Source organism: Arachis hypogaea, chromosome 4 (assembly GCF_003086295.3).
Source record: "Arachis hypogaea cultivar Tifrunner chromosome 4, arahy.Tifrunner.gnm2.J5K5, whole genome shotgun sequence".
Taxonomy (NCBI): Eukaryota; Viridiplantae; Streptophyta; class Magnoliopsida; order Fabales; family Fabaceae; genus Arachis; species Arachis hypogaea.
In genome coordinates, this window is record NC_092039.1 from 19,961,579 (window position 1) to 19,975,516 (window position 13,938).

The 13,938-nt window shown below is 38.2% G+C and overlaps 1 non-coding gene and 1 pseudogene across 1 annotated transcript; both read right to left on the reverse strand.

Moving 5' to 3' along the window:
* Positions 1-813: 813 nt before the first annotated feature.
* Positions 814-917, reverse strand: LOC112798630 (small nucleolar RNA R71). The gene has a single exon (XR_003200234.1). It is a non-coding gene; the product is annotated as a small nucleolar RNA R71 (small nucleolar RNA).
* Positions 918-7,867: 6,950 nt separating this feature from the next.
* LOC112794728 (ABC transporter B family member 9-like) lies at positions 7,868-9,955 on the reverse strand (annotated as a pseudogene).
* Positions 9,956-13,938: the final 3,983 nt, after the last annotated feature.

The window sequence follows — 13,938 nt, forward strand, 5'->3', positions numbered from 1 at the left end:
CTTTTTGTTTTAAATTTTAATTTTAATTATATTTTGTTTTTGATTTTCAAAAATTACTAACTCCTTTTTCAAAAATTATTTTCGAAATTTCTCTTCTCTTCTCTTATTCTATTTAATTATCTATTTACTAACACTTCTCTTCACCTCTCCTCATCCAAAAATCTGAATCCATCCTTCTTCTTTCTTATACCCCTTTCTTCTTCTACTAACAAAAGGGAATCTCTATACTGTGACATAGAGGATTCCTCTTTCTTTTCTTGTTTTCTTCTCTTTCATATGAGCAGGAACAGGGAAAAAGACACTCTTGTTGAAGTTGATCCAGAACCTGAAAGGAATCTGAAGAGAAAATTAAGAGAAGCTAAATTACAACAATCCAGAAACAACCTTTCAGAAATTTTCGAACAAGAGAAGGACATGGCAGCCGAAAATAATAATAATAATGCAAGGAGAATGCTTGGTGACTTCACAAAGCCAGCATCCAAGTTTGATGGAAGAAGCATCTCCATTCCTGCCATTGGAGCCAATAACTTTGAGCTTAAGCCTCAACTAGTTGCATTAATGCAACAAAACTGCAAGTTTTATGGACTTCCATCTGAAGATCCCTATCAGTTTTTAACTGAGTTCTTACAGATCTGTGAGACTGTAAAGACGAATGGAGTTAATCCTGAAGTCTACAGACTCATGCTTTTCCCTTTTGCTGTAAGAGACAGAGCTAGAATATGGTTGGATTCACAACCTAAGGATAGCCTGGACTCCTGGGATAAGCTGGTCACTGCCTTCTTGGATAAATTCTTTCCTCCTCAAAAGCTGAGCAAGCTGAGAGTGGATGTTCAAACCTTCAAACAAAAAGATGGTGAATCCCTCTATGAAGCTTGGGAAAGATATAAGCAGTTGACCAAAAGATGTCCATCTGACATGTTTTCAGAATGGACCCTATTAGATATATTCTATTATGGTCTCTCTGAATTTTCAAAAATGTCATTGGACCATTCTGCAGGTGGATCTATTCACCTGAAGAAAACGCCTGAAGAGGCTCAAGAACTCATTGACATGGTTGCAAACAACCAATTCATGTATACCTCTGAGAGGAATTCCGTGAATAATGGGATACCTCAGAAGAAAGGAGTTCTTGAAATTGATGCTCTGAATGCCATATTGGCTCAGAACAAAATGTTGACCCAACAGGTCAACATAATCTCTCAAAATCTGCATGGATTGCAACATGCATCCAACAGTACTAGAGAGGCAGCTTCTGAAGAAGCTTATGATCCTGAGAACCCTGCCATGGCAGAGGTTAATTACATGGGTGAACCTTATGGAAACACCTATAACCCATCATGGAGAAATCATCCAAATTTCTCCTGGAAGGATCAACAAAAACCTCAACAAGGTTTCAACAATGGTGGACGCAATAGGCTGAGCAATAGCAAGCCATATCCATCATCTTCTCAGCAACAGACAGAGAATTCTGAACAAAACACTTCTAATTTAGCCAATATAGTCTCTGATCTATCAAAGGCCACTTTCAGTTTCATGAATGAAACAAGATCCTCCATAAGAAATTTGGAGGCACAAGTGGGCCAGCTGAGTAAGAAAGTCATTGAAACTCCTTCCAGTATTCTCCCAAGCAATACAGAAGAAAATCCAAAAGGAGAGTGCAAGGCCATTGATGTGATCAATGTGGCCGAATGCACTAAGGAGGAGGAGGACGAAAATCCTAGTGAGGAAGACCTCCTGGAACGTCCCTCAAGCAAGAAGGAGTTTCCTATTAAGGATCTAGAGGAATCTGAGGCTCATATAGAGACCATAGAGATTCCATTAAATCTCCTTCTGCCATTCATGAGCTCTGAAGACTATTCTTCCTCTGAAGAGGATGAAGATATGACTGGAGAGCAAATTGCTCAATGCTTAGGAGCTATCATGAAGCTGAATGCCAAGCTGTTTGGTAATGAGACTTGGGAAAGTGAACCTCCCTTGCTCATTAGTGAATTAGATACTTGGATTCAGAGAACTCTACCTCAAAAGAAACAAGATCCTGGCAAGTTCTTAATACCTTGTACCATAGGCACCATGAGCTTTGAAAAAGCTCTATGTGATCTGGGGTCAGGGATAAATCTTATGCCACTCTCTGTAATGGAGAAGCTAGGGATCATTGAGGTAAAACCTGCCTTGTTCTCATTACAATTGGCAGACAAGTCAATGAGACAAGCTTATGGAATAGTAGAGGACGTGTTAGTAAAGGTTAAAGGCCTTTACATCCCTGCTGATTTCATAATCTTAGACACTAGGAAGGAAGAGGATGATTGCATCATCCTTGGAAGACCTTTCCTAGCCACAGCAGAAGCTGTGATAGATGTCAACAGAGGTGAGTTAGTCCTTCAATTGAATGGGGACTACCGTGTGTTTAAGGCACATGGCCATCCCTCTGTGACAAAAGAGAGTAAGCATGAAGAGCTTCTCTCAGTTCAGAGTCAAGAAGAGCCCACACAGTCAAACTCTAAGTTTGGTGTTGTGAGGCCACAACCAAACTCTAAGTTTGGTGTTAAGATCCCATATCCAAACTCTAAGTTTGGTGTTGGGACTACACACTAAAATTGACCTGATCACCTTGTGGCTCCATGAGAGCCACTGTCAAGCTATTGACATTAAAGAAGCGCTTGTTGGGAGGCAACCCAATTTTATTTATCTAACTTTTATTTTATTTTATTTTATTGTTATTTTGTGTTTTATTAGGTACATGATCATGAGGAGTCACGAAAAAAATCAAAAAAATTAAAAACAGAGTCAAAAACAGAAGAAAAAAATTTTCACCCTGGAGGTAGCGCAGACTGGCGTTCAACGCCAGTAAGATGCATCTGGCTGGCGTTCAACGCCAGAACAGAGCACCATTCTGGCGCTGAACGCCAGAAACAAGCAACATCCTGGCGCTGAACGCCAGGAATGTGCCTGGAGGAGACAAGCTGGCGTTGAACGCCAGCAACAAGCATGAAACTGGCGTTTAACGCCAGAAACATGCATTACATGGGCGTTGAACGCCCAGAACGTGCACCAATGGACGTTTGAATGCCAGAATGATGCACGAAGGCATTTTACATGCCTATATGGTGAAGGAATGGTATTTCTTTTCACCTTAGGATCTGTGGACCCCACAGGATCACCTCAGGATCTGTGGACCCCACAGGATCCCCACCTACCATATTCCCACCTTTTCTTTTAATCCTAATCACACTCTCCTAATCCAAATCTCATTTCACTCTTTCCCACATCACACTTCCCAAAAACCTTCACCAATCACCTCAATTCCTCTTCCCAATTTCCCCATAAACCCCACCTACCTTCATAAAATTCAAATTCAATTTCCCACCCATTCCCACCCAACATGGCCGAACACCCACCCTCCCCTCTCCCTATAAATACCCTTCCATTCTACCTCATTTTCACACACTACAACCCCTTCTTCTCCCACATAGCCGAACCTACTTCTTTCCCTTTCTACCATCTTCTCTTCTTCTTCTTCTACTCTTCTTTTCTTTCTTGCTCGAGGGCGAGCAAAATTTTAAGTTTGGTGTGGTAAAAGCATAAGCTTTTTGTTTTTCCATTACCATCAATGGCACCTAAGGCCGGAGTATCCTCTAGAAAAGGGAAAGGGAAGACAAAAGCTTCCACCTCCGAGTCATGGGAGAAGGAAAGATTCATCTCCAAGAGCCATCAAGACCACTTCTATGATGTTGTGGCAAAGAAGAAGGTGATCCCCGAGGTCCCTTTCAAGCTCAAAAAGAATGAGTATCCGAAAATCCGACATGAAATCCAAAGAAGAGGTTGGGAAGTCTTGACCAACCCCATGCAACAAGTCGGAATATTGATGGTTCAAGAGTTCTATGCCAATGCATGGATCACTAGGAACCATGATCAAAGTATGAACCCGAATCTAAAGAACTATCTCACAATGGTTCGGGGGAAATACTTAGATTTTAGTCCGGAAAATGTGAGGTTGGCGTTTCACTTGCCTATGATGCAAGGAGATGAACGCCCCTACACTAGAAGGGTCAACTTTAATCAAAGGTTGGACCAAGTCCTTATGGACATATGTGTGGAAGGAGCTCAATGGAGAATAGACTCTAAAGGCAAGCCAGTTCAACTAAGAAGACTGGATCTCAAGCCTGTGGCTAGAGGATGGTTGGAGTTCATCCAAAGATCCATCATTCCTACTAGCAACCGATCCGAAGTTACTGTGGATCGGGCCATCATGATCCATAGCATCATGATTGGAGAGGAACTAGAAGTTCATGAGGTCATCTCCAATGAACTCTACAAAATAGCCGATAAGTCCTCCACCATGGCACGGCTAGCCTTCCCTCACCTTATTTGCCATCTATGTTACTCAGCTGGAGTTATCATAGAAGGAGATGTCTCCATTGAAGAAGACAAGCCCATCACCAAGAAAAGGATGGAGCAAGCAAGAGAAGCTCCTCACGGCCCTCAAGAAGTGCATGAGGAAGCTCATCATCAACAAATTCCTGAGATGCCTCAAGGAATGCACTTTCCTCCCAACAACTAATGGGAGCAACTCAATACCTCCTTAGAAGATTTGAGCCATAATGTGGAACAATTAAGGGTGGAACATCATGAGCACTCCATCATTCTCCAAGAAATAAGAGAAGATCAAAGAGCAATGAGGGAGGAGCAACAAAGGCAAGGAAGGGACATAGAAGAGCTTAAGGACATTGTTGGACCTTCAAGAAGAAGACGCCACTAAAGGTGGATTCATTCCTTGTTCTTTATTTCTTTCTGTTTTCGGTTTTTAGTATTGTGTTTATCTATGTTTTGTGTCTCTACTTCATGATCATTAGTATGTAACCATGCCTTAAAGCTATGAATAAAATCCATTAGTCTTTCACCTCTCTTAAATAAAAAATGTTTTAATTCAAAAGAACAAGAAGTACATGAATTTCGAATTCATCCTTGAATTTAATTTAATTATATTGATGTGGTGACAATACTTTTTGTTTTCTGAATGAATGCTTGAACAGTGCATATTTTTGATCTTGTTGTTTATGAGTGTTAAAATTGTTGGCTCTTGAAAGAATGATGAACAAAGAGAAATGTTATTGATGATCTGAAAAATCATGAAATTGATTCTTGAAGCAAGAGAAAGCAGTGAAAAAGGAAGCTTGCGAAAAAAAATGGCGAAAAAATAAATAAAGAAAAAGAAAAAGCAAGAAGAAAAAGCCAATAGCCCTTAAAACCAAAAGGCAAGGGTAAAAAGGATCCAAGGCTTTGAGCATCAATGGATAGGAGGGCCCAAGGAAATTAAATCCAGGCCTAAGCGGCTAAATCAAGCTGTCCCTAACCATGTGCTTGTGTCATGAAGGTCCAAGTGAAAAGCTTGAGACTTAGTGGTTAAAGTCGTGATCCAAAGCAAAAGAGTGTGCTTAAGAGCTCTGGACACCACTAACTGGGGACTCTAGCAAAGCTGAGTCACAATCTGAAAAGGTTCACCCAGTCATGTGTCTGTGGCATTTGTGTATCTGGTGGTAATACTGGAAAACAAAGTGCTTAGGGCCACGGCCAAGACTCATAAGTAGCTGTGTTCAAGAATCAACATGCTTAACTAGGAAAGTCAATAACACTATCCCAAATTCTGAGTTCCCAGAGACGCCAATCACTCTGAACTACAAGGGAAAAAGTGAGATGCCAAAACTATTCAGAAGCAAAAAGCTACAAGTCCCGCTCATCTAATTAAATTAATATTCATTAATATTCTGGACTTCATAGTATATTCTCTTCTTTTTATCCTAATTGATTTTCAGTTGCTTGGGGACAAGCAACAATTTAAATTTGGTGTTGTGATGAGCGGATAATTTATACGCTTTTTGGCATTGTTTTTAGATAGTTTTTAGTAAGTTTAAGCTACTTTTAGGGATGTTTTCATTAGTTTTTATGTTAAATTCACATTTCTGGACTTTACTATGAGTTTGTGTGTTTTTCTGTGATTTCAGGTAAATTCTGACTGAAATTGAGGGATTTGAGAAAAACTCTGAAAAAGGCTGACAAAAGGACTGCTGATGCTGTTGGAATCTGACCTCCCTGCACTCGAAATAGATTTTCTGGAGCTACAGAACTCCAATTGGCGCGCTCTCAACGGCGTTGGAAAGTAGACATCCAGAGCTTTCCAGCAATATATAATAGTCCATACTTTATTCGGATATTGACGACGTAACTTGGCGTTGAACGCCAAGTACATGCTGCTGTCTGGAGTTAAACGCCAGAAAAACGTCATGATCCGGAGTTGAACGCCCAAAACACGTCATAACTCGGAGTTCAACTCCAAGAGAAGCCTCAGCTCGTGGATTGATCAAGCTCAACCCAAACATACACCAAGTGGGCCCCGGAAGTGGATTTATGCATCAATTACTTACTCATGTAAACCCTAGGAGCTAGTTTATTATAAATAGAACATTTATCTATTGTATTAGATATCTTTGGACAGTTTAATCTTTTGATCATTTGGTCACTTGATCATGGAGAGGGCTGGCCATTCGGCCATGCCTGAACCTTTTACTTATGTACTTTCAACAGTGGAGTTTCTGCACACCATAGATTAAGGGTGTGGAGCTCTGCTGTACCTCGAGTTTCAATATAATTATTATTACTTTATATTCAATTCTCTTCTATTCTTATTCCAAGATGTTCATTCGTACCCAAGAACATGATGAATGTGATGATAAGTAACCCTCATTATCATTCTCACCTATGAACGCACGTGATTGACAACCACTTCCGTTCTACATGCAACAGAGCTTGAATGTGTATCTCTTAGATTCTCCAACAGAATCTCCGTGGTATAAGCTAGATAGATGGCGACATTCATGAGGATCCGGAAAGTCTAAACCTTGTCTATGGTATTCTGAGTAGGATTCCGTGATTGAATGACTGTGACGAGCTTCAAACTCCTGAAGGCTGGGCGTGATGACAAGCGCAAAAGAATCAAGGGATTCTATTCCAACCTGATTGAGAACTGACAGATGATTAGCCGTGCTGTGACAGAGCATAGGAACGTTTTCACTGAGAGGATGGGATGTAGCCATTGACAACGGTGATGCCCTACATACAGCTTGCCATGGAAAGGAGTAGGAAGGATTGGATGACTGTAATAGGAAAGTAGAGATTCAAGAGGAGCATAGCATCTCCATACACTTATCTGAAATCCCCAATGTTAATTTACATAAGTATTTCTATCCCTTTTATTTTCTTTTTATTATTAATTTTCGAAAACCCATAAACAAATTTAATCTGCCTAACTGAGATTTACAAGGTGACCATAGCTTGCTTCATACCAACAATCTCTGTGGGATCGACCCTTACTCACGTAAGGTTTATTACTTGGACGACCCAGTACACTTGCTGGTTAGTTGAACGGAGTTGTGTCCACTCATGCCAAATTCAATTTCCATAATTTTACAATTACGTGCAACTACAGCACCAAGTTGATAAATGTAACTTAAAGAATAGTGATCACAATTTCGTCCACCAGGTTGAAATTTTAATTAATTGGGCTTGGGATATTTCTTTTCATTTCGGCCCAGTAACAAATCTGCACACACAAAATTATTTATTAAGCAAGTATGAATTAAGATCAAATTAATAATTTTGTAATTAATTGTTTTTAATAATGTTTGTTCATCATCAAATTAATTTAGAGTTTTCCAAACTCATTAACATAAATAATATATTTTTTTATCTTAAACAGTTTTTAAAAAATCACTAATAATTTAAATTGTATTTAATTAGAAAACTAAGTTTTAATTTAATTATTAATTAATTAACTAATATAATATAATTAATTATCACTAATTTTTTAGTGTATTTATTTATCATGTCTTCCCTTCTCAGCAATCACTCCATTCTTCACCACAGCAATGATATCAACACCTTTGATTGTTGAAAGCCTATGAGCTACCACTACATTAGTTCTATCCACACGCTTAGATTTAACTCTAGATCCTTTGATGGTAGGTACCTTGAAAACCTCTGAAAATGTTGCTTTCCCATGTTGCACAAGAATAGATCCTATGAAGAAACAAAAGGCATTTGTGCAGTATAGAGCAATAAATGAGAAACCAAATCATGTTCCACTAACAAGCCCCAACCTTACACCTTGTTTTTCTGGTCCTGTACACTTCTTCCTATACATATCAATCACCTTTGTTCTGCACAAAACGATGCAACAGTTCTGATGCTACCAACAGCATCATTTGCCACTTGACTTGCCTCTTCATACATCAACTATACCAGACAACACAGAATCTTATCATGTTGTATACAAAACATGGTGACATTACTGAAAAATTAACAAAAGCTAGAATCCAATTAGCAGTGAAAGCTATAATTAGGCCTGCTATGATTGTGGATATGTTTTGCACAATGAGGGCCAATGTGTCACCGACAAGACTTCTTACTGTTAAAGCATCAGTAGATAGTCTTGCACCGATTGAACCACTGAAAGTTGATTCATTTCTTTCAGTTAAATCAATAAAAATGAATCAAATTAACACATGATGATTAATATTTCTATGTTTTCATATTTCCTTCTTGTAAGTGAAATATTGGTATGTTGCTGCCATACCTTGCGTTTTCAGGATGATCAAACCAACTGATTTCTTGGTGCATAACCTTCTGGATTGTCAACGAGCGAATCCTTTCAATGCCTCCAAGCAGTAACACAGGAAGTTCAGGTTTGTTCAAATAGGCCAAGTGTTTCATTGAAACGTTTTTGCACTTCTTATCACTGTGTTCACCAGTTTCAACATCGCCATCACCTCTTTCTTGTACTGAACTTTGTGAAGTTAAAGGGGCAACAATGTTATTTGAATGAGAACGCCTGCTCCATGATGAACCTCGGCTTAATGATCTCAAATTCGATGGTTTGTGGAAGGAAGCTCTATCTAAATCTGCTTCAAAAATTCTGCTATCTTCATCCTCATTTTTTTCCCCTTCTTGTAAGCGAATAAGCTGAGATTAAGGACCCTCAGGGTCCTTGATGAACTCATCATGAGACCCTACAAATAAAAGGAAACATGCAAAAAATGATAAACATACTTTCAACATGCTGCAGGAATGGAAATTTAACATGATAATGATACAACATAACACATTTCAAACTAGTTTTGTCTGAGGAAAAAGAAATTGTATTACCTTTTTCAACGATTTTCCCCTGTTGAACCACAGAAATAGTGTCAGCATTCTTAATAGTTGTTAAACGATGTGCAACAACTACAGTAGTCCTATTTGACATGGCTTTTTCTAAGGCTTCTTGAATAACACGTTCAGATTCAGCATCCAATGCACTTGTGGCTTCATCAAGAAGCAGAATTTTAGGATTCTTCAAAATTGCCCTTGCTATGACAATTCTTTGCTTTTGGCCAACAGAAAGTTGCGTGCCATGCTCCCCTGCCATTGTGTTAATTCCCTGAGAACATAACAATAAACTTTCATTTACCTTAACCAAACACTAAAAAAGGGCAATGAAGTTTTAATATTGACATACCTGAGGCAACTTGTCAATGAATTTTTTAGCATTGGCAAGTGTTATTGCTGTCATTATCTCCTCATCAGTTGCACTTTCTTTTCCATAAGCAATGTTGTCTTTGATACTAGCTGTAAAAAGAGTCGGTTCTTGACTAACCAAACCAATTTGTTCTCTTATCCATCTAAATTGGAAATTCTTTAAGTTGACTCCATCTGTGAGTACTTCTCCAGCATTAGGATCATAGAATCTTTCCAATAAACTTATCACAGTTGACTTGCCACTGCCACTTTGACCAACCAAAGCAGCAGTTGTGCCATTTGGAACACACAATGAGAATCCAGCAAAGATCTGCACATTTGGCCTAGCAGGATATCTGAAGTTAATATCTTTCAGTTCAATATCTCCATTAATGTCTTCTAAGACAATATATCATAAAATGATATGACACTCATATGAATAGTATTCCCATGAAAGACTTTGGGTGCTTGTTTTTTATTAACCAAATATGCGTGCATTTGTGGAGTTTGTGCTAACTTGCTCACAAAATACTTAAACACTCTGAACTCTCTTGTTTAATAAAAATATAAAATACAAAATAACTCAAGTGGTCTTTTAAATTTATTTTTTTCATAATTTATGACAAATTTTCGTAATCATCAAATGAATGCTTTCAAAAGGTTTTTTATGTTCAATTATTTTAGTAGAAAGAGTAATAAGTGTTTTTTTAACATATTTCTAAAGAACTCTTTCAATGAAGATATGAATATACATGCAATGAATTAAAATTGTCTTGACATCCAATAAAATCAGAATCTAACTATCAAATAATTTCTAACTTTAGTTTATGATTTCATATGTGTGAACTTATAATGTTTTGCTCTAACAAAATTTGTTTGTCTACTATTTAATGATTTATATTTAACTGACTCAAATATCTGCTAAAAATACTAATAAAGTACACAAATAATTATAAGTGTATAAATTTGTTATCTATTAGATTACTGTTGAAGTATAATAAACCTTATGCACTTTTGAGTTTTATAACTTTTTTGAGACATCTAATAAGACAATACTTATCTCTTTTAGAGTTGAGTATATAACCTTATTTATAATTCTGCATGTTCCTGATATACAAGAATAATAAAAAATATACTTACTCCCATTGAACTGATATAAGTCAGTGTTGGTGGGTTTCCAACCAAGTAGAGCCCACAACTAAAAAAAAAAAAAGAAATAAGGTGGCTATTAGCCACGGAAGCACGGGAGAGAGAGAAGAGCTTTCATTCTTTGTTTTTGAATGAAAGGAATGAAATAGGGTTACAGCGCCGAAGAGGAGAAGAATTTGGGGGAAAAGGGCAAGCCAACTTTGATCCTATTAAATTGGTAAACTTGCTCCATTTCTTATGAAATTTTAGTATGTTATTCCTGGTATAGAGATGAACATTAGGATATAACTTATTTGTTGTATTGTCTTATCTTTTTTTGTCTGATTTGAGATATCCACTTTTGTGGAGGGTTTATGTTGATTCCACCAGTTTTAGTGATGTATTTTGTTGATTGTTGAGATGCCCTAGTGTTACTAGGAAGACTATTTGTGTACCCATTATTCTGATAGTGAAAGATTTTTCTGGACTAGGTCTCGTGGATTTTTTGTCCCTCTTTTGGGGGTTTTCCCACGTTAAAATTTTGGTGTCTGATTATTTAATTTTTGCCATTATATTTGCTGCTTGGAGTATCTTTGGTGTTGCCAATTTAATTGCACAAGTTGTGGAAAAATTATTTTTGGTGCTTCCACTGTTAGATAGGTTCTTATTTTTGAACCTTTATTGAGTTTTTCCCAACAAAGTGGTATCTAGAGCTTTGGTTGGTTATCTCTGTGCTGATTAAATGGAGGAAAATACTCATGGACCGAATATGATCAAATTGAATTCCCAAAATTATTCAATTTGGAAGACCCTCATGGAAGATATGTTGTATAGCAAGGACTTGTATGATCCTGTGGAGGGAGATAAATCCAAAGGTACTAAATCCGATGCTGAATGGAAGAAGCTGAATCGGAAGGCAGTTGCTTTGATTAAGCAATTGCTTGATCTTAGTGTGTATCCACATGTTGACAACGAAACGAATGCTGAGAAGATGTGGAAGAAATTGAAGGAGTTATATGAGAGAAAGAATGTGCAAAACAAAGCATTCTTGATTAGGAAGCTTGTCAATATGAAGTATGTTGAAGGTAAATCAATGCCGGAGCACTTGAGCATTTTTCAGGAGACGGTGAACCAACTGACAAATAATGAAATCACTTTGAATGATGAGTTGCAAGCCTTGTTGCTGTTGAGCTCTTTGCCTGATAGTTGGGAAGTTCTGGTTGTGACACTGACTAACTCAGCTCCAAAAGGAAAGTTGACGTTAGCAATGGTTAAAGAGAGCATGTTGAATGAAGAAGCTAGAAGAAAAGAGCGAGGTTTGACTAATGCCTCCTCACAGTCAGAAGCACTTGTTTCAGAGTCACGGGGGAGAAGTCAAAGTAGAAAACCTCACAGTTCTGACAGGTCAGAGAGTCGAAGCAAGTCAAGAGGAAAGTACAAGCCAAGAAAGGAGTTCATTTGTCACCATTATGGCAAGCCGGGGCATATCAAGAGGTATTGTAGGTTATTGAAAAGAGAACAATCAATGGGAAGAAATGAAGACAAAGGTAAAGATAGTGATAAAGAAACTGCTGCTATTGTTTATGAAGATGTTCTTATCACATATGATGAAAATTATGTGAATCTTGTCTGTGATGATTCCACTTGGATTATGGATGTAACACCCTACCATACAGAGTCTTATGCTTAAGTCATAATTCAGAGATGGCAAGGTATTACGACCTCAAAAATAAAAATTTAGTACGTATAGTAGTATGAATGATTGATTATAACTAGGAGCCTTTGTAGAAAAAAAAAGGGGTAAACAAAAATCGCAACTCTAAAGCGCAACACTCCGATCGATAACGTAACGAGCAAGGATAAACCAACGCGAGATTATATATATACAAAGGAGTGTCAAAAACAGGAATATCAAGACTCAAGATCCGGCTGCGAAGATAACCGGTCCGAGCATAGCAATATATACATATGATAAAAATAAGGAAAACCCCAAAGAAAATCCAAAGGGACACAAATACATAAAACTTATTCTCCAAAATCTCCCATAAGAGGAGTCATCACAGTTTGTATTATTTAATGGAGATAAGAGTATCTAAGCAAAACATATAAACCAAAACATAGCCCCGAGAACAAAGGATCTTCGCAAATCTAGAAGTCTCCAGCATGCCTCAGTGGAAAACCTCACGCCCTGCATCTGAAAATCACAAAATCCGCATGGGTGAGAACCAGAGGTCCCCAGCATGGTAACAGCTTCCACATATATAATACATAATAATGGAGGAAAGCCAAAGGCAATCCTAGAACTTTCTCCAGATAATATTAAAGCTTATAAACAGGCTAAACCATAAAGGGCATCTGACTAAAGATTCTTCAGTCTAACTAATACTTCCCTTTCCAATTCCTTTAGACCTCCCAACCGCCAGCAGGAGTATAAAGTAGCAAACACAGTTATATCAAGCAAGAAATATACAATTAGGAACAAGTAAAGTATTTAGACAATTAGCAAGTAATATGCAGTCAAATAGGCAATCTCAAACAATTCATATAGTATGCATATGATGAATGCCTGTCCCTAGTGGCTGATGATATCATCTTGTCGGTTATAGAGCCAACTCGACAAGTCCTAGTCGCTAATCATTGGACTGTCCCTCTGTCACGCATCCCCAACTCGAGTTATACTCGTTATAAACTTGATCATAATCATGATCTATATCCATCACCCTCACTGGTGAATATTCACGGGGGCGAGCTCATCCAGGTCTTTCACAGTGCCCGGCCACACTTACGACATAGGGTCAACAGAGTATCAAGTCTCAACCTGGAGCACGTGGTGGCTAGCCACTGCTACTACCCAGGGAAACTCGTATCTCAGATAGTGGAAGTGCAAATCACAATTATCAATAATTCAGCATAAACATGCAGGAATTCTCATCCATGGATCAACATCCATCTCAGCCACCTGGCTCACGGTTCAGTCCAGAACCAGCCAATATTCATAGCATACACAGCCATTCCGGCTCACGGTTCAATCCAGAACCAGCCCATTGGCATCACGGTTAAATCCATAACCAGCCATCTCATTAACAATTACGGCCTTTCGGCCCATGGCATAACAAGCACTTCCACCACCATCCTCCGCATCTCACATAATCATGCTTGATCCTCAATGATCATTCATTTTCCCCTTGCTTCACTCGCAAGTTACCACATTCACTAGCCTTTCTTCTCATAGCTAGACATATCATAATGATTTAAGATATAAGT